The 26,353-nt window shown below is 35.8% G+C and overlaps 2 long non-coding RNA genes across 2 annotated transcripts in view; one reads left to right on the top strand and one right to left on the bottom strand.

Moving 5' to 3' along the window:
• The window catches only part of LOC117980239 (uncharacterized), a 32,869-nt gene extending 22,875 nt beyond the window's left edge, over positions 1-9,994 (top strand). The window contains exon 3 of the long non-coding RNA XR_004671464.2: positions 9,891-9,994. This is a non-coding gene — a long non-coding RNA (uncharacterized LOC117980239). The remainder of the gene's footprint in view (positions 1-9,890) is intronic.
• LOC134730424 (uncharacterized) overlaps positions 1-26,353 on the bottom strand; it is a 365,450-nt gene that overhangs the window by 259,275 nt on the left and 79,822 nt on the right. The gene's annotated exons all lie outside the window — the stretch shown is intronic.

The raw sequence follows: 26,353 nt of genomic DNA, 5'->3' as shown, positions 1-26,353 counted from the left end.
GGCAGGAGAAGGAAATAAAGGGTATTCAATTAGGAAAAGAGGAAGTCAAATTGTCCCTGTTTGCAGATGACATGATTGTATATTTAGAAAACCCCATCGTCTCAGCCCAAAATCTCCTTAAGCTGATAAGCATCTTCAGCAAAGTCTCAGGATACCAAATCAATGTGCAAAAATCACAAGCATTCTTATACACCAATAACAGACAGAGAGCCAAATCATGAGTGAACTCCCATTCACAATTGCTTCAAAGAGAATAAAATACCTAGGAATCCAATTTACAAGGGATGTGAAGGACCTCTTCAAGGAGAACTACAAACCACTGCTCAACAAAATAAAAGAGGACACAAACAAATGGAAGAACATTCCATGCTCATGGGTAGAAAGAATCAATATCGTGAAAATGGCCATACTGCCCAAGGTAATTTATAGATTCAGTGCCATCCCCATCAAGCTACCAATGACTTTCTTCACAGAATTGGAAAAAACTACTTTAAAGTTCATATGGAACCAAAAAAGAGCCCGCATCACCAAGTCAATCCTAAGCCAAAAGAACAAAGCTGGAGGCATCACACTACCTGACTTCAAACTACAATACAAGGCTACAGTAACCAAAACAGCACGGTACTGGTACCAAAGCAGAGATATAGACCAATGGAACAAAACAGAGCCCTCAGAAATAATGCCACACATCTACAACTATCTGATCTTTGACAAACCTGAGAAAAACAAGAAATGGGGAAAGGATTCCCTATTTAACAAATGGCGCTGGGAAAACTGGCTAGCCATATGTAGAGAGCTGAAACTGGATGCCTTCCTTACACCTTATACAAAAATTAATTCAAGATGGATTAAAGAGTTAAATGTTAGACCTAAAACCATAAAAACCCTAGAAGAAAACCTAGGCAATACCATTCAGGACATAGGCATGGGCAAGGACTTCATGTCTAAAACACCAAAGCAATAGCAACAAAAGCCAAAATTGACAAATGGGATCTAATTAAACTAAAGAGCTTCTGCACAGCAAAGGAAAACTACCATCAGAGTGAACAAGCAACCTACAGAATGGGAGAAAAGTTTTGCAATCTACTCCTCTGACAAAGGGCTAATATCCAGAATCTACAAAGAACTCAAACAAATTTACAAGAAATAAACAAACAACCCCATCAAAAAGTGGGCGAAGGATATGAATAGACACTTCTCAAAAGAAGACATTTATGCAGCCAAAAGACACATGAAAATATGCTCATCATCACTGGCCATCAGAGAATGCAAATCAAAACCACAATGAGCTACCATCTCACACCAGTTAGAATGGCAATCATTAAAAAGTCAGGAAACAACAGGTGCTGGAGAGGATGTGGAGAAACAGGAACACTTTTACACTGTTGGTGGGACTGTAAACTAGTTCAACCATAGTGGAAGTAAGTGTGGTGATTCCTCAGGGATCTAGAACCAGAAATACCATTTGACCCAGCCATCCCATTACTGGATATATACCCAAAGGATTATAAATCATGCTGCCATAAAGACAAACGCACACGTATGTTTATTGTGGCACTATTCACAATAGCAAAGACTTGGAACCAACCCAAATGCCAACAATGATAGACTGGATTAAGAAAATGTGGCACATATACACCATGGAATACTATGCAGCCATAAAAAAAGGATGAGTTCATGTCCTTTGTAGGGACATGGATGAAACTGGAAACCATTATTCTCAGCAAACTATCACAAGGACAAAAATCCAAACACCTCATGTTCTCACTCATAGGTGGGAATTGAACAAGGAGAACACTTGGACACAGGAAGGGGAACATCACACACCAGGGCCTGTTGTGGAGTGGGGGTAGTGAGGAGGGATAGCATTAGGAGATATACCTAATGTAAATGATGAGTTAATGGGTGCAGCACACCAACATGGCACATGTATACATATGTAACAAACCTGCACATTGTGCACATGTACCCTAAAACTTAAAGTATCATAAAAAAATAAATAAAAAAGAAATTAAAACTGAACTGTTTTGAAAATATTTATTAATTTATCTTAAAACAAAAAGAAATCCATTAAAACTTAGCAAAATAAGTTTATACAAATATTTATATTTTCCAAAACAAAAAAACTGAGAAGAGTAGCATCACTTTATATTATTACAAATCTTTTTTATGTCTGGATTATAGAGGACAGTTAAATTCTTAATCTGCTTCAGCATTTAATCTGTTGCAATATGTTACTTTGGATAAAGCATAAGAAAACAACCTGGCCTTACATGGATATATAGTTGGAAGAGGGCAGACCTTGTGAATCTCTAAAAAGGGTATGAAAAATTCTATAGTTCCCCAAACCACACTTTGAAAATCACTGCCTTAGAGAATGTCTTTTCAAATCTCTCACTTAAATTTTCTCAGCAACATTTCATTTAGTATTAACTGAATCAAATATGTAACTAACCTGCACAATGTGCACATGTACCCTAAAACTTAAAGTATAATAATAAAAGAAAAAAAAGAACTGAAAAGTTATTTTGTAAGAGTTATAAAGAATTAATTATTTTTGATATAAACTTACAGCCACAATGATAAATGAGTGCTGTAAAACTCTGAGATGTCTTTGAATAATTATGTAGGCAAGTATTAAAACAGTTTGTGTTAATGATTGGCAGATATTCTAGGTCTTTGGAGAACCAACCGTAATCTAGTGCCTTCTTTACTGATATTGTGGGTGTGTGTGTTTTGTGGCAACTTTTGAGGATGTATTAGTGGAAATATTTTCTCCTTAGTTTTAGCAGTATCACTAAGCACTTTTAATTTAAATGGTCTCATAGTTTTTCTGTCCAGGGAAATGCACAAAGAAGTTGAGTAAGCAGGCTAAAGATGTTAAAACAATTGACACACATTTATATATATATAAATATATAAATATTTATGAAATTTTAAAAATGGACTGTGATTTCTTTTATCATAAACATTTATTTTTAGGAATTTACTATATGTTTTAATTATATGTATATTTTGTCAAATATAAATATAGAACCAACATCAATTTATAACCAACTATGCATAATTTCATATTAGTTCATTTAAAAATTATTGATTGAACATGTCTTAGGTATCAGACACTATAATAGGTTCTGAGAATACAATAACAAAAAAGAGAAACTACCAGGATTTATGAGGATTATATTCTAATGGAAGGAAACAAATAATAAATAAATAATGAAATGCCACCAAAAGTAAATACCATTTAATACTCATTTGTTTGGCAAATGTTAAGAAGTCTTACGGAAATATTAGAGATGATAAGCCAACAAGATATCTTGAATATGGCTGGGAGAAGTGAAAGTTGTATGACCATTTGTTTTTGACTTGTAATTTGAACATAACCTGTAACCCAGCATTTCTATTCATAGGTACATAACTCAAGAGAAACCTTTGCACATTTGCACCAGGAAATGTGTACAAAAGTAGACACGACACCACTGCTAATAGTAGAAGATTGGAACCTACTATAGGTAGCAAATAGTAAAAACGAATTTGGGATATTGACCCTATGGGATATTATGCAGTGCAGGAAGCAAATAACTACAACAATAACATGCAACAACATGGATAGATTGGACTTGAGCACAAGAAGTGGGCCTCAGAATATGTCATTCATCATAAAGACTTGTTATAAAGTTAAAAAATAATTTAAAAATCATTGAGCATGTGCATGTGTGTGTGTGTTCAAACAGAAGATAATATACACAGAGTTTAGGATGGTGTTTAGCTGTCTCTGAGGAAAGCAAGAGGATAGAAAGAGAAAGAACACATTAGTGGAGCTTATTTTTATTGTTTTAGATGTACGGGTTGGATATTGCATTTAGGGGTGTTGATTATGTCTTGATCAAATGATTGAATTAATGCATGAAAATGAGGATCATGCAAGGACCGAAGATGGTAGTATGTTAAGAACCAAGGATTATGATAAATCTAATTCCATGTTCCTGAGATGTGTGTGTATGCGTGTGTATGTGTGTGTGTGTGCACACGTGTTTTTCAAGGAGTTGTAAGAATTACGTGTCACAAAGAAAAATAAAACAGGATGTAGAGATAGAAATGTGTTGGGTATTCTTTCTTACTGGGTATTTATATGTGAACTTTTGTATATATAAATTCATGCAATTTATATGGTGTGATGGCTCTGTCATGTGTCATTATTCTCATGTTATTGAATAACCAGCATTATGCTGAGTTCCATGCGGCCATATTGGCCAGTATAGTATGGTAAAGTGACAATTATGAACTTAGCCATCAGACAAGTGTGGCACAAAAGTGAGTTATACTATGTGCTATCTGGGTAGCAAAAGCCAAAAGTCTTCTACTGGATTGTGTTCCTGTGCAATACTGTACGTTTATTTTTAAGGTCTTTGCAATGAACAACCCTCAGAAAATCATCCTGTCTCCTATAAGGATGTTATTGAGGCTGTTCTTATATTGTACAGTGTTTTCTTTGTGGGAATGCCAAGGAGAAAAACAAAATCCCCAATAATTTCAGGAACAGGAATAGTTCTATATTCCTGAGCAATTTGTGTTTATCTTAGTGATAAAGTGAACTATGCAACTAAGTTTTTCTTTGTTTGTTTAAGTGTCTTGTGTTAATTGTTAAAATGCACAGACCTACCGGTAGCAAATATGTATCATTGAATTAATTTTTATAGTAAGCATGTTTCCATCTCTCTATATATCTAGTCATATTTCTTTTTTGTCCTCAGTTTTAATGTATTCTGTTTTACTGTTTTCTCTTAAATCATCCTCATTTCTTAATTATAATAAATAAAAATACACAGAAAGTAGTCAATAACTTTATTGGTTATTATATCTGGAGTAGAAACCGGTATTTTACACTTTGCTCCATCCAACATTGTACTAAAGAGTCTGTTGTTTTGTATGTGTTTATGTACATGTGTGTGGGTGTGCACCCCCCAAGAGGTGTAATTCAGCTAATCAATTAAGGCAATTAAAATAGGTTAAACAAAAGCTCAGTGTGATGTGAAAATTTATTATTTGTTTAAGAGCATATTTGTTCAATATAGATTGTCAATCTGTATAGAAGAAAGACAAAATTAACTGTAAAAAAAACTCAGCTAACATATAAACTAAGGGACAGGAATAGTAGGCTTCCCAGCACTAAGAAACTAGTATAAAGGCTTAGGAGTTTCAACAATTTTCCCTAAACACAGATAAAAAACAGACTTCTTAGAGACAACAACAACATTTTTTTCATAAATCTGCAAATAATAATCATATTTATGTCCTTTTTCTGAAACAGTAAGATAATATTTTCCTGAACTTCACTAGAAAACACATTCTCAATCTCCAGCTTTTCTTTCACAAATGATAATAGCAATACTTTACATTTTAAGAACACCATTATTTTCCTTTATAGTGCTTTCTTCCAAAGAGCTCAAAGCATTGCAAAGTGCTCCTAAAAAAGTTATATTCATGTTTCCCTTCCTTTGATCCCTATGATGAAATGCAACCACCTCTATGGTGAAATACAGCCACTGCTTATGACAGTGAATAACAATTCCGTACAATTCAGAAGAAATAACATACCCAATTAAAACTGTAAAGGGATCTCAGAAAGACAGACTTTAATTAGAGAAACTGGAATGTAGCCAAGCAAAAAAAGTAGCATGAAAAGTGGTCATGACCTCATTTTAACACTCTGCCTTATTCAGAAGACCACATCTAGAGTAGCCCATTGCATCAGGCTGACTTGAGGCACTGACTGATTCAGCACCAAATAAATGGGAACAATGTCACATACTTAATCATCATCTGCATTTATCAAAGCAGTAGATTTTCCTTGGTGAACCTCCTCCATCAGTTAACGACTTTGTGTGTGTCCATTCATGGATCATGGAACAACACCAAGTCTACCATCACCTTTCATAACTACTTTTTAAAAATAATATGTGGTTATCAAGTACAAAACCACACAAATTTTTATAGAACCTTGTAAGATCAAAGGCTAAAGTTATTTCAATATAAACATTAGGCATTCAAAGACAACCATCTTTAATTCTGAAAAACCTTTGCTAGAAATTTCAGAAGCTAAGTCTCACTAATTTCTCAATTCAGTCATCCAGACTCATTAATTTTATGTTTATAGTAGGTGGAGCAGCAGTGGATAAAGAGTAAAAATAATAACAAAAAGAAAAAGAAAGATGGGCATCATATCGCCCCATTTCTTTTAAACATGATTCAATTATAATATTATTTTGGTTAGAGAATGTTTCCTGAGCTTCTTTTCCAAGTAATAAATATATAATAGAATCTAATATAAAGATAAAATTCTGTGTTACTGGATTTTTAATGCCATATGAGGTTTTTATGACACTTTAATCCTGGAAATTGCTATGGAAGAATCAGTTTTTAAGTTTTCTTTCTTGCATGCTTCCATGACTTGGATCCCAAGGATGGAAGTATAGAAGACTTTTAGCATGTCATTGGAAGCAGTTCCAGTTACCCGTGATCTATTACCCTGGCCCCCGACAATTAGGTCTGAATTTCTGCATTCAGCAATTGCTCTCCTGCCACAATGGAGAAGTAGGCTGGCGATATCAATGGTTTATGTTCATCTCTACCACCTGCATAAAATCTTTTGTTTAGATTACGTAAATGTGGCCTGAGATTTATATTTAAATTTTATTTCTTAAGAAAAATCTTTGAAAGTACTTCCAGCTTATGAAGTCTGAAAGCAACTATACTGTCTTACATAACAGACTTCATTGAAAGTAAATTTTTTCCCTTTCTTTCTAGCATTCCTTTAAAAAAAAATCTGTTAACAGCATTGGGTTCCTTGGGTTCAGGGGGTAATAGTCTGGACACTCCCACTCCCACCAAGAATTGTACATGTGACCCAGGATTAGCTAGTGTCAAGTTCTCTATTTCTCTTTGGACAAGCTATGGGGATGTGGTCTCAGGCTTGTCAGCAATCATGGCCTCTGCAACACAACAAGCCTTCAAAAGGTGAAAAGAGGTAAAGAGAAAGAGGGACAGCATATGGACACTGTGGGGTCCCTGAATCTAGACTGCAGGGAAGCCTACTATACTCATATTTTTCCATGGTTGGTTGCCCAAGCCAACAGATCCTTCTCTTTTGAAAATTGGAACTGGGTGCATGTCACATGAAGCCAAAGAGCATTGACCCAAATATTAATGGTCTATGTAGTATGGCTGGACCCTGTGTTAAGACTGAGTATACAGAGCTATATGGTGTTGCTGTGCAATGTTGTTACTGCCTGATGGGATTAACACTTTCCCAAAGAAGGTAGCAGATGAACAAATAAATAAACACATACGTAGTTAATGATCAAATGAGACACGTAAAGAAGAAAATGAATCTGATGTTGGGATGAAAAACTAGGGGACACACTTTGAAAAAATGGTCAAGGAAGCTCTTACTAGGGAGAGGTTATGCAGACCTAGATCTAATAGACGTTACACAAAGTAATTTTAAAATTAATGTTTTTAATCAGATCCTTTCCAAGTGTATTTTTAGTCTTTTAAAATGTTTCTGCTTTTCCTGGTTAGTAACAAAAATGATATTACTAATAATAAATAATATTCCATTGAAGGAATATTTACTGAATATTCCTACCTTCCAGTCACCACTGGATAAATTTTATATATTTTATCCCATGTAACCTTCAAAATTCTATAAGGTTAGAATTATTATTATCATCATTTTACAGATGAGGAAACAGAAGCATGCAGATATTAACTACTAACTAGTAATCAGAAGATCCCAAAAAATCCAAATACAGAGTTTGTGCTCTTCACTACTATCTTATTAGAAGTGTAAACCATAGTTGCTGCTGAGTTTCATACATTATAAGTAGGCATTCTATAGAAGAAGTCCAGGGCCAGGCGCAGTGGCTCATGCCTGTAATCCCAGCACATTGGGAGGCCGAGGTGGGCAGATAATGAGGTCAAGAGATCGAGACCATCCTGGCCAACATGGTGAAACCCCGTCTCTACTAAAAATACAAAAATTAGCTGGGCGTGGTGGCACGCGCCTGTAATCCCAGCTACTGGGGAGGCTGAGGCAGGAGAGTTGCTTGAACCCAGGAGGCAGAGGTTGCAATGAGCCAAGACTGCACCACTCTACTCCAGCCTGGTGACAGAGCGAGACTGCATCTCATAAAAGAAAGAAAGAAAGAAAAAGTCCCTCCTCCCTTAGATATCAACTCTTTCCATTGAGATAAACATTATTGAACATTTGGTGCATTCATTATTTTCCTGTACATATAAAACCATGCTTTCTAATAACCTATGATATTATACACACCATATATTTTGCAAGAAATGTTCGTAATTTGCTTTCACCCAATAGATATTCTTGACATACATAGTTGCTTTTTGTGTTTAAAAAATCAATTTTATTCAACTTGAATGTTTTTTAAATAAATGTACACAGAATTGTATACAACAGGCCATCCATCATCCATTCTTTACTATTGGTTCTTATGCTTTAATTCTTGGTTTTGGAATTTTTCTACAGCCCTTTCTGCCTCCTAAATAATCCTTTCTTAGCCAGTTTTTGCCTATTGCCTAAACATCAGGAGGCAAGTTTACCCAAAAGTCACAAAACTTTGGAATTAGGTAAGCTTTTCAAGTTGAAAGACGGTCTTCCTCCTCTATTCCCAGTCTTTCCTGACCTTCCAGTTATTACACACATAGGAAGCAGATCTACCCTGTATGTTCTTAGATAGAATAAATGAATGAAGTGAACAGAAACCATAAATATTTACAGAGTTCCTACTGTGTGGCACACATGCACACTGGACCCTGGAGCCTCCAGGGTAGATGAGGTCCGTGGGGTTTGAAGCCTCAAAAAACTCAACGTGAAGACAGAACGGAGCACTGTCTTGCAATTTTTGTTGTTTTGTAATTACAAGAGTATAATTACTAGAATTAAGAAAAAGAGGTATGAAGGGCAGTGTCACTATTCCTTCTTCCACCTTTATCATTTTAAGACTGGGTTTAAAATGGCTGGCAAAATATCTTTAAACAGTGGTTGAGGAAAATCTCAGTTTTTCTTAGCTACACTTAAATCCATAGAACACTACTTCCTTTGTTAGTAATGAGTTCAATTTAGGAGAAAAGTTGTCTCAGCTTTGGTGGCCAAACCATATGTTCTTGTAAGCTGGTTGGACTGCATGTCATTAAGTGTAAAAATCTATTGCAAAGCTCTCAAGGTTACATTAAGGCAATGCAGAGCCTTGGACTGCCAGGAAGAAAGACAATTCATAGAGGGCTTTTAGATGAGCACATTGTGCCAACCAAAGGAGAAGTCTTCAGTATCGTTTTCCCCACAACCTCAAATCATTATAGGCTTCAAGATTATATTTGTTACTCAGCTTGTGAGATGCAACCTGTAAGGTTAAAAAAAAAAAAAACGTCGGTGATGACTTCCATCGCTCTCACTGTGACTATTTGAAATCTTCACAGGTATGAGGTCCTTTCTCAGATTATTTTTTTTCCCATGAACTCTCTGGAACCACTTATTTCATTTTTTAAAGGCAAGGTAACAAGGAACACATCACTTCATATCTATATTGTCACATGCAGCTTCTTTGATAAAACTACCACAAAAGGAAAAGTACCCCCACAAATGTATCCATGGTTTCAGAGGCATCTTATAGTACTTCAATGTTCCATGATATGAGCTGATTTTTCCACCTGGTCCTGACCTTCTTGCCATCTAAATACCTTTTTATCTATTTTAGTACTTTATTAAACTTTTATTATGTGCCCAGTAAGACTATGTATACTATTTCCTTTCAGCCTCACAGTGAGCATCAGGTAAGTATTATTATTATCTACCTTTTTTTCAGATGTGAAAACAAAACAGCAGGACGACCTTGGCTGCAAGGACACATGGCTATCACATGGAGGATCAAGAACATAAGCCCAGAGTCCATATGTAATCCAATATGCCACCAAGTCCTTATTAAAAGTGTTACACAAAACTGCATCTAGCAAGGAAACATGTTACCTTCTGAACATGTCTATGGAAAAAAAATCTTTAAAAATATTTTACATATATATTCTTAGGAAAATAGTGGTTTACTGCTACTTACATACCCAACTAAATGAAACTAGAATTTTAAACACACAATTACTATCATTTGATCAAATACTCATCACTGAGGAGAGCAGAGAGTAGATTTTCAAAACTGATGTCTATCCATAGCTACTTCTCTGATCTTGGGCCTCAGTTCTTGCATGTGTAAAATAAAGGAGTGGGCAGGAATTTTGGTCACAAAAACTGTTTTTGAGTCTAAATACTAATTTTTAAGTCAGATTAAATTAATCTTATAGAACTTGACATTCTTACAGCCCTATTACTAAATCTGCAGGTAACAGCAGTGATAGAGTAATACTGTAAGGAATTAAGCTGAACCCACTGTTACATTCTATGGGTATGAGTTTATGGACCCATATTTAAGAGCGAGATTATTGTACTTATTAGAATTGGTTTCTATAGGTAAGTAAAATCAGGGAAATAGAGGTTGCCTCTATTCAAGAGAATAGGAAATAAGGAACCCAACCTGGGTTCCATTTCTTTTAGTTTACATTTTTTTCAGGTTTGTTTACTATGTGCCAAACACAACTTAAAATTAAAGTAATATTTTACAAGTTATTGCTTTAAAGCAAAGGAAGAAAAGGGTCTCTGCAGGGAAGTGTTTCCCTAGAGTCTTCCTAATACTGATTAACACTAGTTTTTGAAATGTTAATTAGTTTTGAGCTTAACAGCTAGTCATTGTCTAAAAGGGCATGGAGCAAAACTTTTCAAAGTGTGGACTAAGGAGTATTTAACTCCTTAATGCCAAGGACTGGCCATTTACTCCATTGCTGGCCACTGAACCATGAGAATGCCAGGTCTGATTAGCTGTGGTGATTAGCAGGCTGACATTAGGACTGGAATCACTTGTCATTTGCTTACATTGACAGACTACCTACAGAACTGTATAACTTTTATCAGTGCAATGCATTCCATTTAGTAGTACTATGGAAAGCATATTTTAAAAACTTTTATAGACTGAATAAGTTTAATACAGTGTATATACTTTTTGAAATATTACCTAAAATTACTATATTGTAGTGATTGTCTTTGTCATTTAATTGGTATAATGGTAGAAAATAGAGCTTTTTGTTTCTTAGGTTGTATCTTAGAGACCATATTTATTACTTCTTCTAAATCTGTGCCATCTAAATTTCACATTTTCCTATTGTTCTCAGTAGAGTAGGACCCTTTTAAAAGAATATTCACTAAAAACTTCATAAAAGAGAATTCTTATGGGGAAATATGTCTTTATAGAAGAGGTACAATCTGATTAAGACAATGGAAATCAGAAAAGTAGTAAGAAACAATTGCTCTACTCAAAAATGTTTGTTTATAAAGCAAAAATTCTCGTACATCTAGGGGATCATATGTATGAATTCAGCATTATTTACACCATTTTGCTACTCAGAAACTGTTGAAACATTTGCCCAAAGTCTTAGAACTAGGTACCAGTCCGTATTTTTGAAAATGCTCTTTCTACTGCTACGATCTTCACTTTTTTGCCTTCCTTGGCAATTACTTAAGCACATATTGGTAGGTTTTTCTCCCTTAACATTTGTATATAATTCAATTTCTTTAACCATATTAGGGCCAAGAATCTAGTCTTAAACAAACTGAAAATTCTACATGAAATGCAGTAATCCTATTGTGGAAAATTCTATTTAAGTATCTATTTAAACTATAAAAAGACACTAAAATATAAAAATAAGCTATGTTAAAAAATCGTTTTATAGAGCTGAAAGACAAGCTCACAAGGAAAAATTTGATGAATATCTTAACTATGAAGGCACACAGTGTAATATAAGGACACAGGTAGTGAGAAATAAAGGAATGAGCAGAGTAGATGGTCTTCTAATGGGGTTGATATTGGTGGACTATTTTGACTGCACCTCTAGCATTTGCTAGAAGATCTATGACTAGAAGAGAAAAAAACAGCAATAGTGCTGTGAAGGAAAAAATTGAAGCAGAACAGTAGTAGAATTGAAAAAAAAAAGTCTTAGGGGTACTATAAAAATTTCTTCAAATTTGTTTTTATTTTATTTTATTTATTTATTTTGAGACAGGGTCTCACTGTCACCCATGCTGCAGTGCAATGGTGCGATCTCGGCTCACTGCAACCTCTGCCTCCAGGGCTCAAGTGATTCTCCAGCCTCAGCCTCCCGAGTGGCTGGGACCACAGGCATGCACCACCACACCCGAATAGTGTGTGTGTGTGTGTGTGTGTGTGTGTGTGTGTGTGTGTGTGTGTGTATTTACAGACGAGGTTTTGCCATGTTGCCCAAGCTGGTCTCGAACTCCTGAGCTCAAAGCAATCCCTCCGCCTCAGCCTCCCAAAGTACTGGGATTATAGGCATGAGCCACTGCACCCAGACAAATTTATTTCTAGCGTTAGCCTTTTTATATAAGTCTTCTTAAAAATGTTGGCTTTTCTTTCCAAATCACATTCAGGTAAATATTTACTTTTTCTATCACTGTCCTTGAGCTTTATTTGTCATTATTATTATTACTGTTTTCCAGATTGCTCAGCAATTTTAAAAATCTATTTGTGGTTCTTTCCTTTTGTCGATATTACTATGCATTATTCTTCACTATAGAATTCTCTCCTGGCATTTCAGCCTACTTGTATTGTTCATCTACTTGGATATTTTTAAACATTCTTTTGACTTTGCAAAGATTTTTAAAATAAAGTTATCACTATTAAACAAATATTTTAAATTACTTTCTTATCATTAAAGGGAGTTTTTTTTCTGATCAACCTTCTATTTACTATTACTGGAACTAATTTTATACAGTGAGGAGCTTTTGCTATTGGTGAGTGGAGTGTGAATATAGGCTCTGCCACTTATGCTCTTGAGACCTTAGGCAATTTATTTTACTTTCTGATCACCATCTATAAAACAAAGATACTAGCATAAATTCTAAAATTGAAAATGAGCAAAAAGCTCTGCATATGACAGCGTAAATAGATCATATTCTGTCTGCCTAGGATAAGGCTGCCCACTCTCTCCTAAGACAGTTACTTTCATTGTCCAGAAAGTCACCAATCTGTAGTTCAACCTACTTTTCTCAACATCTACAAAGCAGATTAATAATTTCGGATTTACTTATGTTTAAAGTTCATGTGGCTATGAATAAAGCCTCATATTAATTAGTTAACAAAAAATAACTGACACAGGGAACCAGCATATTCTATGTTTAGATGTCTGCCCAGATAATTTCCCCTTATGGACAGATTTATGAGTCAATTCATCATAATATTACTTTGTGAATTTACAATGAAACTGACAGTCATATATCTGAAGCAAGGGGCCAGACAGTTCTTCCCCTACCTGCAGATAAAAAGTGAAGCAAAACAATCACTGGGAAATTATTTTGTGAATATGGAATCAAAGCAAGTGGGAATTAGATTGATTCAATGTTTTAACATCATCATGCTAGTAGAGCATGATAATGTATCCATCTCTCAATAGAGATGAGTTTAATAATATTAGTAGCTAAGACTTATGGAATACTTCCTATGTGCCAACCACTGTTAAAGTACTTTATATGAATTAGTTCATTTAATCTTTATAAAAATCCTTGTAAGAAGTTCTATTATTATCTCTATAATGAAGAAACTAGCCCAGATGAGTTAATTAACTTGCTCAGGATCACAAAGCAAGGAAGTGGCAGAGGGAGAATAAATTTGCCTGGGGCCGATATTCTCAGTCTCGGTTGGCTAGACTGACCTCGTACCCTGGAAAATTTTGGGTGAGGGGAGCATTGCCAATCTGTGCTTATGATTCTCATTTTCAGTATTTCCCAAGGTACTGACTTCTTTTTAAAATAGTTATCTTTTCTTTAAATATGACTTATTTCATTTTTAGCCAATATTTATTGAGTGCCTACTGTGTGTCAAGATCTCTACTAGGTACTATGACTGCAATGGATAACAAGAAAGATAAAAAGACCCGCTTTTGTGGAACTTGGAGTGTGTTCACTCTAAATGCTATATGAATGAATAGATGAAATTAATACAGAAGGTAATTGGTGGTGGTAAAAAATGAGGTACTAAGAGAATACATGTGGAAACCCATTTTCTATAATGTAGTCAAAGAAGATGACTAAGAAAGTGACATTTAAGCTCATATCTGAGGACAAAGAAAGCAACCATCAAAAAGCACTTCTGGCAAGAAAGAATAGTTAGTACAAACAGTAAGTGCAAAAGAAAAGAGCAAGGTAAAGAGTGGAATGCATTCTAGGTGTGTTAACCTATTCAAATGTCGCAGGACTGAGAACCACTCTCTTTTCTTGGCTTATTTGTACTCCAATTTCAATATTTTACTATCTGAGGGAAGTCATAAAAATTGTTTGCCAAAATGAGTAAAGTAAATATGTTGATTGAAAAAGACAAATCTAAAACATTAGGCTACAGAAGATAAGCAAAATGGATGGAAAAAAGATATATTAAGCAAATAGCAACTAAAGGAGAGTGAAGATAGCTGTATGTTTAGTGGTGATTTGTGAGATTTTGGTATATCAATCAAAGGCCAAAACAAACTGAGGAAAAAATAAGCATTGGTGGTAAGGACAGCAATAATGCGCTGTCAAGACTTTTTTTTGGGGGGGACGGAGTCTCGCTCTGTTGCCCAGGCTGCAGTGGTGGGATCTCGGCTCACTGCAAGCTTCACCTCCCGTGTTCACACCTTTCTCCTACCTCAGCGTCCCGAGTAGCTGGGACTACAGGTGCCCACCACCACGCCTGGCTAATTTTTTGTATTTTTAGTGGAGACTGCGTTTCACTGTGTTAGCCAGGATGGTCTTGATCTCCTGACCTCGTGATCCGCCTGCCTCGGCCTCCCAAAGTGCTGGGATTACAGGAGTGAGCCACTGCGCCTAGCCCAAAACTTTTAATTAACCAGGATGGTACAATAATTCTTAAACCAGGGTTAACCTAAAATTCAGATTCAAAATACATAAAGCAAAAATCAATAAAACTGTTGGGAAAGAACTGCTAAATCCAACATGATAAAGAGGGATATTAACATATCTCTCTCAGTGATAGATTGAACAGGCAAACACTCAAACAGATCTAAAAGAAACAACACCATACAGATCAATGAACCTAAATATAATAACTTCTTGCAAGAGCAACAACTGGAGAATACACTTCCACCCCCAAGGTATAGGAAAGATTTATAGGAATTTATCATATACTAGGCCAATAGCAGTTCTAAAGAAAATCGAAAAAATTGATACTGTATAGACTGTATTCTCTGACCTCTAAAATATTACATAAGAAATCAATGACTCAAAATATGTTAGAAATGAAATAAAAAAACAACTTATGTATCAAAGAAAATTATAATGAAAACTAGAAAATACTCAGAAGTGAAAAAGAAGAAAATTATACCTAACACTTGTTGGAAGCATAAAAACCAGTTCAGATATGGAAATGTATTTGCTTAAGTATTTATGTTAATACAAATGATCGTGAAAATAAAACAGGTAACAAGTTAGAAAAAGTAAGAATAAATGCAAAAAAAGCAAAGGAAAACAAATAATAAAGAAAAGATATTAAGGAAATAGATATCTAATATTAAAGTTAATAAAGCCAAAACCACTTCTTAGAAAAAGAGAATAAAACACAAAAACCTCTGTAACGAAGGGAATAAATATAGGTAAAAATAATTTTCAGAGTGAAACAGGAAACATAATTGCAGGTTCAGTAGAGATTAATAGCATAGAAGAATATCATAAAAATATTTGTCATTAAATTTGGTGAAATAGACACATTCTTAGAAAATTAGACATTACATTTGAATCCAAAGAGAACTAGAAATTTTAGCTACTATATAAACAGAATAAGTAGGTTAAAATCTCCCCATTCAGGAGAAATGTGTTTTCAGGAAAAATCTCTCAGTAAGAAGGAGGAACAGGGAAAGGAAAGGGGAAGTGAAGCAAGTTATGGTCTCAGGTAAAGTCTAACAATGGCTTCAACAGCAAGAGGAGCCCAGTATAATGACACAGCAAGCTTATGGGTCCTGAAGTAGAAAGGCCAGGCTTTTCTACCCTAGTATTTATTGGCTTTCCCTGGGTAGAGAGTTTAATTTCCCAGCCATCTCCAGTGAGCTGGCTATGGTGAGGCAAAGGCAAGTCTCCAGGGACCACAGGTGAAAGTGATTAGCTCCAGCACTCCAGTAGTGGGTGGGGAGCCAGCCAGGAAAGGGCATGTGAGCAGAGCACCAAAAATATGTTGAGAGACATTCTGCATTCCCCTTAAGCCTTCCCAAAGCTCGTGGACGAAGATCTGGAGCAATATATCACCTGTGTGCTAGAGAAGATCCCCTGATTTTAAGAGTATTATCAGAATATTTGAGGTAAATGTATCTCTAGAGGGAATCAAAACAAATCTGATGCTTCTATTAATTACGGATAGACATACACCAGAAAATCATCTTATTGGTGACTTCTTCAAATGCAGGCAGAAGGACCTCCATGAACCAAAAGTACTTTGTGTGTGACTCTAGCTGATTCCTTTCCTCCTATAACCTGAACTTCACTGTCACATGAGTAACATGGGAACATGTCACATGGCAAAATGGGACTCCTTTATTTCAAGTGAGACCATGAAGTTTCACAACAAAAGAATTGGTGTCATCTCGTCTGCATGCCAGGCCTGTAAAGAAGAGCTCCCTAAATGTGATGAGGGGACCCTTCATGCAACACCTGTAAGCAAATAATAAAATGTTGAAATCAAACAGCACCAGGAAGAGAAACATTTTTCCAAAACAAAATCTGAGAATGTTGTAAAAGTTTCCCATCCTCCTCTCTTCTAAATAGTAATCCAAGCCCTTCCCATGAGAAATTTGTAAAGGCTGCATTTTTCTAAATTAAAGACCACAGAGAAGGCTTTAAGGGGGTTACTCAGATAACTGGTGTTGTGAGCACTAGAATTAGGGATATGGTAGTCTAGTCTCTGATTCTCATTTAGGAAATCAAAACAAAAAGGGCAACATGGCTCTTAGCTGACATATGGTGAGATTCACCGGAAGCAAACTGTCCTAGTGTCACATGGCAGAGAAAATGCATGTGGTTCAAGAGCCTTGAAAGTTGACTACAAGAGAAAGCTGCTACGGGTTGGATATTTATTTCCTCCAAATCTCATATTGAAACTTCCAATGTTGGAAGTGGGAGCTAGTGAGAGGTGTTTCGGTTACAGGGGTTGGGCAGATCCCCCATGAAGGACTTGGTTCCCTCACCATGGTAATAAGGCACTTCTTGCTCTTTTCCTTCACATGCAAATCAGTTGTTTTTTTAAAAAAAGCCTGGCTCCTCCCCCATCTCTCTTGCTCCTGCTCTTGCCATGTGATGCCTTGTCTTCCCCTCTGCCTTCTGCCATGAGTGTAAGCTTCCTGAGGCCCTCACCAGGAACAGATGCCAGCACTATGCTTCACGTGAAGCCTGCAGAACCATGAGCCAATATAAAACCTCTTTTCATTATAAATTACCGAACCTCAGGTATTCCTTTACAACAACACAAGAATGAATTAACACAAAAGCCTAGAGCCATCTGAGGTAGGACTCTGCTCAAGACAGCCATGTAAAGGGGAAATGGCCTTGACAAAAATGGTCTGGATAGAAAGCACATAGGAACTGAGTGCCAGTGTCCTAAGAGAGTAAATCACCCCATTTCCCTTTACCATGGTGTTGCAGTGGGAAGTTCCAATAACTTTGTTTTTTGTTTGTTTGTTTGCTTTTTGAGATGGAGTCTTTTTGAGATGGAGTCTCGCTCTGCTGCCCAGGCTAGAGTACAGTGGCACAATCTCGGCTCACTGCAAGCTTCGCCTCCCGGGTTCACGCCATTCTCCTGCCTCAGCCTCCCACGTAGCTGGGATGACAGGCGCCCGCCACCACGCCCGGCTATTTTTTTGTATTTTTTAGTAGAGACGGGGTTTCACCATGTTAGCCAGGATGGTCTCGATCTCCTGACCTCGCGATCCGCCCGCCTCGACCTCCCAAAGTGCTGGGATTACAGGCATGAGCCACAGCGCCCAGCCAACTTTGTTTTTTAACCTACAAAAGTAGCCCAAAATATCAAAGCCAGTTTTAAACATCTCCCTAGCCTCGTACACAGTTGCGGTCTCTAATAAGACCCTTTCCCCTAAATCACTCTCTCCACCTTTCGGAAGGGATCAGAAATCAGGCAACCGAACGGGGAGAGTAGGAGTTGGAGCTAGGAAAGTCAGAATGTCTGACTATACCCTCCTTCTCCTAGGAGCAAAATCCTCTAGGCTTCCTCAGCTAAAGAGATAATTAGGTAAGAAGGAAGAAATTTTACATTGCACATATAAGAAATTATGCAATTATGCCACGAGGTAGAAATTTTAATTTTTAAAATAATGCTATTCTTGAGATGAAAAAATCACATGAACTAGAAAAAAAAAAGGCCAGATTAGAGAATCTGATCAAGATTTCATCTATGCAGTAAGGAAGAAATATTCTGCAGAGTAACTTTAAAGGGTTGTTAACATAGAATTCTTTTTTTTTTTTTTTACTACTTGTACTTTAATAATTTCAGCTTGTTTAATAAAACAGTTATTGTTATGAATTGAATTGCATCCCCCCCAAATTCACAGGATGGAGTATTAATCTTCAGTACCTCTGAGTATAGGACCTTATTTGGAAATAAATTTGCTGCAAATGTGATCAGTTAAGATGAGGTCATACTGAAGTGGAGTGAGCCTCAATTCCAATAGGGCTGTTGTCCTACAAAAAAAGGGGAAATTTGGATCTAGGCATGTTTACAAAGAGAAGTCCATGTGAAAATAAAGACAGCCTTCTACAAGCCAAGGAGAGAGGCCTGGAACAGATTCTCCCCTTATAGCTCTCAGAAGGAATCAGTTTTAGTCTGCTCTGGCTGCTATAACAAAATATCATATAGAAATGCAATCCTCACAGTTTTGGAGAAGTTCAAGATCAGGGTTCCAGTATGATTAGGTTTTGGCGAGTGCCCTCTTCCTGTCTTACAGACAGGCACCTTTTCACTGTGTCCTACTATGGTGGAGAGAGAGCAAGCTCTGTCTGGTCTCTGACATTTCTCATAAAGACACCAATTCTACCATGGGGGTTTCACCCTTGCAATCTCATCTAAACCTAATTACCTCCCAAAGGCCCACCTCCAATACCATCACATGAGGGGTTATGGCTTCAACTTACGCCTTTTGGGTGGATACAATTTTTCAGTCCATAGCAGAACCAACCCTGCCAACACCTTGATTTCAGACTTCTAACCTTCAGAATTGTACGACAATAACTTTCTGTTATTTAAGACACCTAGTGTATTATGGCAGCACTAGCAAACTAATAGAGTTATTTGTACACAGATGTAGTTGCTTTTTTAAATTATTAAGTAATCTATTATAGTCATTTTCTTTTTCAAACATTAAAACTTTTCACTCAGTAATTTTCATCATTTTGCTCAACATTGAAAGGCTATGTATTACTTAACCTTTAGGAGCTTCATGTTTTCTCTAAAAGTAAATTCAGATTGTTTCACTTCCATGCTTAAAATCCTCTAGTGGCTTCCAATTGCAGCCTAACATCAATATAAGATTTCAAGGCCTTAGCATAATCCATAAATACTTTATGATCTGGATATTGCCTATATCTCTAAACTCAAATCCTTTTTCTTGCCTCTTTTTCTTTTCCCTTCAGTGATACTGCCCAGACAATCCAAGTTCATTCTGTTCTCCAGACCTTGGCACAAGACTTTCTCTTATAGTTTGGCACCAACTGCCATAGTGAATGAAATATCAACTCCTATCATTGGTAACTACTTCACTATCCTGCTTTATCTTTTTCTTTGCATTTATTTGTGCCTGATATAATCTTATTTATTAATATGCTTATTGTCTCTTCTCTTTCTCTCAGACTTTAATCCTGAGGAGAGGGACTCAGTCATTTTATTTATTCCTGCATCCCATTTATCCCTAAGCACTTGTATTCACAGCACAAAATCCATAGCTCTTCAATTATATATAAAATTTAACAACTGAATATTTATTATGTAAACTTCTCTGTGTTAAATGCTTTCTAAGCCATGGCTACTTGGACCACAATCCTGAAATAGTTGAGAAAACAAAGATAATATTGATACAGTACATATGGTATCAAATAAATTAACATAAAATATTGTGCATACATAAAAATTTAAAAGATAGCAAAGTTTAGATTAGTAAAAATAGTTGGAGTATCTATCTTTTGCTGATCTTTTAAGTGTTTTTAAAATTAATTATCCATACCCTCATCTATTCCAAAAATCACTAATTTTGAAGAAATGCTTTTGATTGTAGTTAAATTTAAGATCTATTTACCAACTGTATTAGTCAGTTCTCACACTGCTATAAAGAACTACCTGAGACTGGATAATTTATGAAGAAAAAAGGTTTAATTGACTCACAGTTCTGCAGGCTTAACAGGAAGCATGACTGAGAGGCCTCCGGAAACTTACAATCATAAAGGTGAAAAGGAACCAAGCACGTATTATCATGATGGAACAGGAGAAAGAGCGAGCCAAGGGGAAAGTGCCACACACTTTTGAACCATCAGATCTTGTGAGAACTCACTCACTATAACAAAAACGGCAAGGGGGAAATTGGCCCCCATGCTTCAGTCACCTCCCACTAGGCCCCTCCTCCAATTCCACATAAGATTTGGGTGGGGACACAAATCCAAACCATATCACCAACATAGACAAATAATTAGAATGCAATAAGCTTGTTGTATTAATGAAAGTATGTGCAAAATACGTGGTATAGGAGAAAAAGAAGCACAGAGTTTTTAAATCATAAACCACCAAGAACACATTAGTTCTGCTAAGATTAAATGCAGTGCCAGAGGAAGGAGAGCTTCTACAAAGAATTGCATCCCACATCTGAGTGGTCTCAAGGTCTCTCTAAACAGTCTCTAGTACTTTTCCTGGCACTCCACTGACCTCATGCCTTTTCAAGCATATCACTATACAGGCAAACATTTCCCTTACTATCTGCAGGGGAAAGTTACTGGGCATCTCAGATTATCCCTCATAAGCAGGAATTCTCAAACAGGATCCAAAGCCTGGACTGGAAATTCCTGAAAACCAAGCTCTTGGGCTATGGTTCTGAATTGAATGGCATGCCCAAATTCTCCCTGTTGCAGTTTGTTTCTCCAAATTAAAGTCATTATAAACTGCCAGGGGCCTCCAGTTAGTCACATGGTGACTTGGAAAATGGTCTGTACCGTATCTGTACTGATGTTCATGAATATTTGGGGAAAAAAAGCAGGAAACAGTAAAGGAATCCATCCTAAGATCAGGCTAAATGTCCAACTGTACATTACCAGTCTCAAGGTAGCATTTTGGCATGAAACTCAATTTTCTCTTAGAATAATTTGCATTGGGATTATGGGCTAAATGTTCTCAAAGTGTCTAAGCTATAATTCTTTATGAGACTGCACTTTGGCATTTAACTACAGCATATGCAAGCCTAACTTACAGGCTCAGTCTTTACATTTATCCAAATTCTCTACATGATGGCAGCCAACTTTTAATGAAAAGCATTGCTTTATGACGTGATTTACTTGCTCTGTTTTTTTTCCTAGCAGGATTTTGCTTTGCATTAAATATGAACTAAACTTTGCTAAAACTTCTGCTGTCGATTAAAATCTTCTTTGTAAACCTTCAAATTTCCAAAACCCCAACCCTATGCAAAGAATAAAATGATTATAAATCTCACTTGTTTGATGCTTAATAACTGTTTAGACTATACAGAATTACCTCCTGTTCATATGAAACATATATTTCAAAGTGCATTCATTTTGTGCCCCTTGTAGTGAATCACATAATCTGAAACAAAGCATGGAGAAACAAAACAAAGAAAAAAAGCAAAGCAAAGAAAAAGAGAAATGCTAAAAAGGAAAAAATAATAATTAGATGAAACGAGTGGAGGAATAGAGAAAAGTAAGCCTGGTAGAAAATGCAAAAGCTGCATTATCTGTATATAATGTGGCTATAATACTACATTGGTCAGCAACTGTAATGTAAAAGGTAATGTGTAGGAGTTTTTATATGCTTTTCAGAACTATAAAGGGAGTGTGAGTGGATTTTAAACATTTTGATTAGCACCACAAAGATTTTAATGCTTTATTTAAACAGTTTGCTATAGGGCAAACACATTTGGTAGACAAGTAAAATGAAAGCATGGGCATCCGTTTCTCTGTTTTCTATTAAGTAATGTTGCGAAGTAAGCAGAAGTTGGATTCAGATATCAGATAATTATCTCCACACTGTGTGTCACAGTAAATAATTTTAATTGGTTTAACTTCAGGGACCATTACTGGCCTAATTAGAAACATGAAAAGGCTACAAGTATTAGGAAATATCCTGAAGGAATGAGAACATTAGCAATTCTGTCAAGCCATTTTTAAAATAAGTACACAGTAGCAGCCACATTTCAGTGAAAGGCAGGGGACTTGAAAGGTGCTTTTAGGAAAACAGTGCTTGTGAGCCTGTAATAAGAGAACTGTAATAGGAACCATAGAAATTGGGTAACAGGCTGACATGTATGCTACTTCTGCATTAAAAATATACTAATCTTGTTTTGATTGCTGTTTTTAAAAGATGCAGATTAATTTTTTCAAAGGATAAAACAATAATTGAGATTGGATAAATCCTGATCAAGAATGTGTTGACTTATTGAAAGGGAAAGGGATCTTTGAGTAAAATAGCTTCAGCTAAACACCTTCAGCATGCAGAGATGTGCTAAGTGAAGGACTACACTGCGTGTTTATTTTTATTTCTTTGCCTTGGTTTTCCAACATACATGAGAAACAAATAGCTATTATTCTTTGAAGCATGCATATACACTATACATACTGCATTGTATGTCCTAGTTCATATTTGGAAAACAGCTATATTCTGAATATAGAAAAGTGAGGTAATGTGAACATTATTAAGTCAGAGATTAAGCCAGAAATCTATTCCCTCAGTATTTTCAAACATGAAGAGCCCTAGTTCAGAGGGCAAATTGTTTACATCATATAAGATACCTGCAATGCCATAAAATGTTTAAATGAACACATAATATCAACAGCTTCTAATAAGTAGTTGTGGAGTAAAATTTTGTTCTTTCTAATGTATTTTTTTTATAATAGATTTCTATTTTCTAAAATGGTTAATGGTGAAATTTGACTTTTTTTTGAGATATGGAGACTTTAAATGAACCATCCAGACTTAAAATTACAAAAATAAACCATATTTTTAGCCATTTTAATGTATTTATTTTAAAAGCAAAGGACCGAGAAACGAAATAGGAAAAGGAAGGCATAGTAAACTATGGATCATTTTGAAGAACGCACCCATTACTAGAGAAGAGTAAATTGTGTAATTTTATAACCTATTGATATTTGGATACACTGTCAAATATTACATATTATAAATATAACTGAGTATTTAAAAGGTTAAGAAAATTATTAATTCCACCAAAATTTGTCAAACAAAAAATGTCTGCCTGTGGAACAACTCACATCACAGACTCTCTTTACTCTTATAGATGATATCTCACAGACACATGCTTATTCACACATGCACAAAACCCATTGCTACAGTCTGTGCTTTTACACTGAATGTCTTAAAATAATACTGCCAGTTATCATAATTATTAACATTTGTACGTTTTTAAATTCTGGCAAATTCTTATTCGACTGGTGCATATGCAATAATTTAAACTCAAATCTTCTTAACAAGTTTGTAACATATGATCTCTGCCCTCATGGAAGGACATATAATGTGTTCTCACAAAGAAAATGGGAATAATTCCTAAGGAATAATTTTTAGCTACAGAATACATTAATTGTTTGCAGATTTGTTAAGGGAAACACACACACACACATACACGATTGTGGATCATTATAAAATAATACAACTGCCTGCCCACCAAACACATGTTCCATATTTCAAATATCTTCCAAATGTAGAAGAGGGAGGGAGGATGAGGGGGAGAATAAAAATGTGGTTGCTTATACAAATATACATGCTCATATACGTACACAAACATACATACATATGTTCATATATTTCAGCTTTGCCCATATGTTCCGAAAATAGCAGCCTGGAAAATTGGTACCCAACACATCCCACTCTCAGAGTACAGATACAAATGAAGACAAATTTTCCTAGTACCTAAGTTAGTCAAGTAGAGAAAGTACTTCAGGACACTACATTCTTTTAGGCCATTGAATGTTGCAAAGCAACATACAAATCTACTTCTCAAAATACCAGCTTTATCCCTCAAAGAAGTTGGAGAATATTTCCCTTATCTCTTCTTTCGCAAAATAAACAATATTCCCCTACATCAGTGATCCAGGTAAATGAGCAGGGGAGGAGATGGTTATATGGACCTTATTTTTAGAAGTTTTTCTCTAAAACGTAGAGGGTTTTTTGGGGCGAAGAAAACAATGATTCCATCATATTTTGTACCCTATTTTCTTATCATTTATTTTATATGTATAGTGACTAATGGTTTTTATTATTGAAATGTTAGCTTGGTTTGGAATGCAGTCTCAAACTCAGAAAATCTAAATCTTGTAGTGGGGTAAGCATGGCTTTTTAGCTCTGCAGACCCGGTTTAGATGCCTAGGTTCATCTCTCATTGCTTATGTAGCACCTGAACATAAATGTTTTAATCTGTAAAATGGGGATGGTCATTCAGTTGCAGGAAACAAATAAAATAGTGTATATAAGGCACCTGGCTTATAGCAGACAAAACAAAAGTTTCCTATTAATAATGTTATGTTGTGCTGTCTTTTAAGGATCTCTTTGTATAATTTAGACAAAATCTATAAATGAGTAAAAAGCCTCTTGTTCATACATCACAGGTCAAGCCACTTTAGATTTTTTATGCTTTCTGGTCATCAGGCTTCTTGATAAATACATCAACTCTGTTATAGGGGCTTCACAATAATTCCTTTTCTTTTGTCATTGCCCCTTTCTCCTAAACCTCAGGATGTCCTGCAATCATGTTTATACAGTGTGATCCTCACTTTCCATCTCCATCCCTCACTCCATTCGCTGTTTGTACCCTCCTAATTACACATCCAAGGATGGTACTAGAACCAATATTGGCAAGTCCGAGTCCCTCTCCCAAACCTCCAACACCTTAATGGTTATTTACCCCTTGTGTGGGGCTATCACTTATGACAAAATATTGTCTAATTCAGAGAGAAAAAGAAAACAGCCACCAGTTACTTTCCAAATCTGTTACTGACTATAATTGTCACTATGTAAAACTGGACAAGGAGAAAAAGCCAGTCTGCAAAAGGAGAGAAGTAATTGGCCAGGGAGATGCAAAAATAAAAGATGGAGAGAGTACTGGCTTGGGTTCCCTTAAGCCTTCCCAGTCAACTGTATACCTGTATTTGTCTTCTTACCGTAAGCTCCAATCTTTCACTCCCTTTTGCTGCTTGTTGTTTGGTTCTTGAAAAAAAAAAAAAGAATTTCTGTTCTGTAACTCTATATTAAACTATAGCATGAGTATTAATAAAATAATTCTAAAAGATTAAAATAATTGAAAAAGTAACTTAGCAGTAGAAGTAATTTCTACTACTTTTAAAAAGAGTTTGTTTTATAATTCACAGCCAAGATAGTGAAATACAATTCTTAGGTTAAAACAATAATTGCTTTATAATGTAATCTAAAGTTATCCATTTACTCTTTCCCATCCCTTGAGATCTGAAAAGTCAGGAATGTTGGCAGCCCTGCAGGTTAAAACTGATAATATTCTGTTATACCTTTAGGGCAGAGCATAGTAGTAGCAAAGTTCTCTGCATGAGGCAATGAAGGCTTTCAATGAAAGATTGTGCTTAGATAATGTATTGATGTGGGAGGCTACAAGCTATTTTCTACTTCTACCATTTTCTGGTACAAAAAGAAAGGCAGGAAGTCATCGGGGTTATTAGATTCTTGGAAGCCTCCTTCTGGTGAGTTCTTTTATTTATAAACAGACATTTTCTCAAGACTCTCCTAAATTCTTAAAATTCACATTTATTTATTTTACATTTTACAACCAGCTTCTGAGATCCTAATTGGGTGCCCTGTAAGAGTACCTTCTTGGGCACTAATTCTCAGACTTGACTGTGGACCATGGGTCATCTGGGAAGCTTGTCAAAGATTCAGATATCTGAGTCCTACAATACAGATTATTTTTCCATTCTTCG

The sequence above is a fragment of the Pan paniscus genome, chromosome 4, assembly GCF_029289425.2.
Source record: "Pan paniscus chromosome 4, NHGRI_mPanPan1-v2.0_pri, whole genome shotgun sequence".
Lineage (NCBI taxonomy): Eukaryota > Metazoa > Chordata > Mammalia > Primates > Hominidae > Pan > Pan paniscus.
Note: the sequence above shows the minus strand (reverse complement) of the source record. Positions and strands in the feature narration are given on the sequence as shown.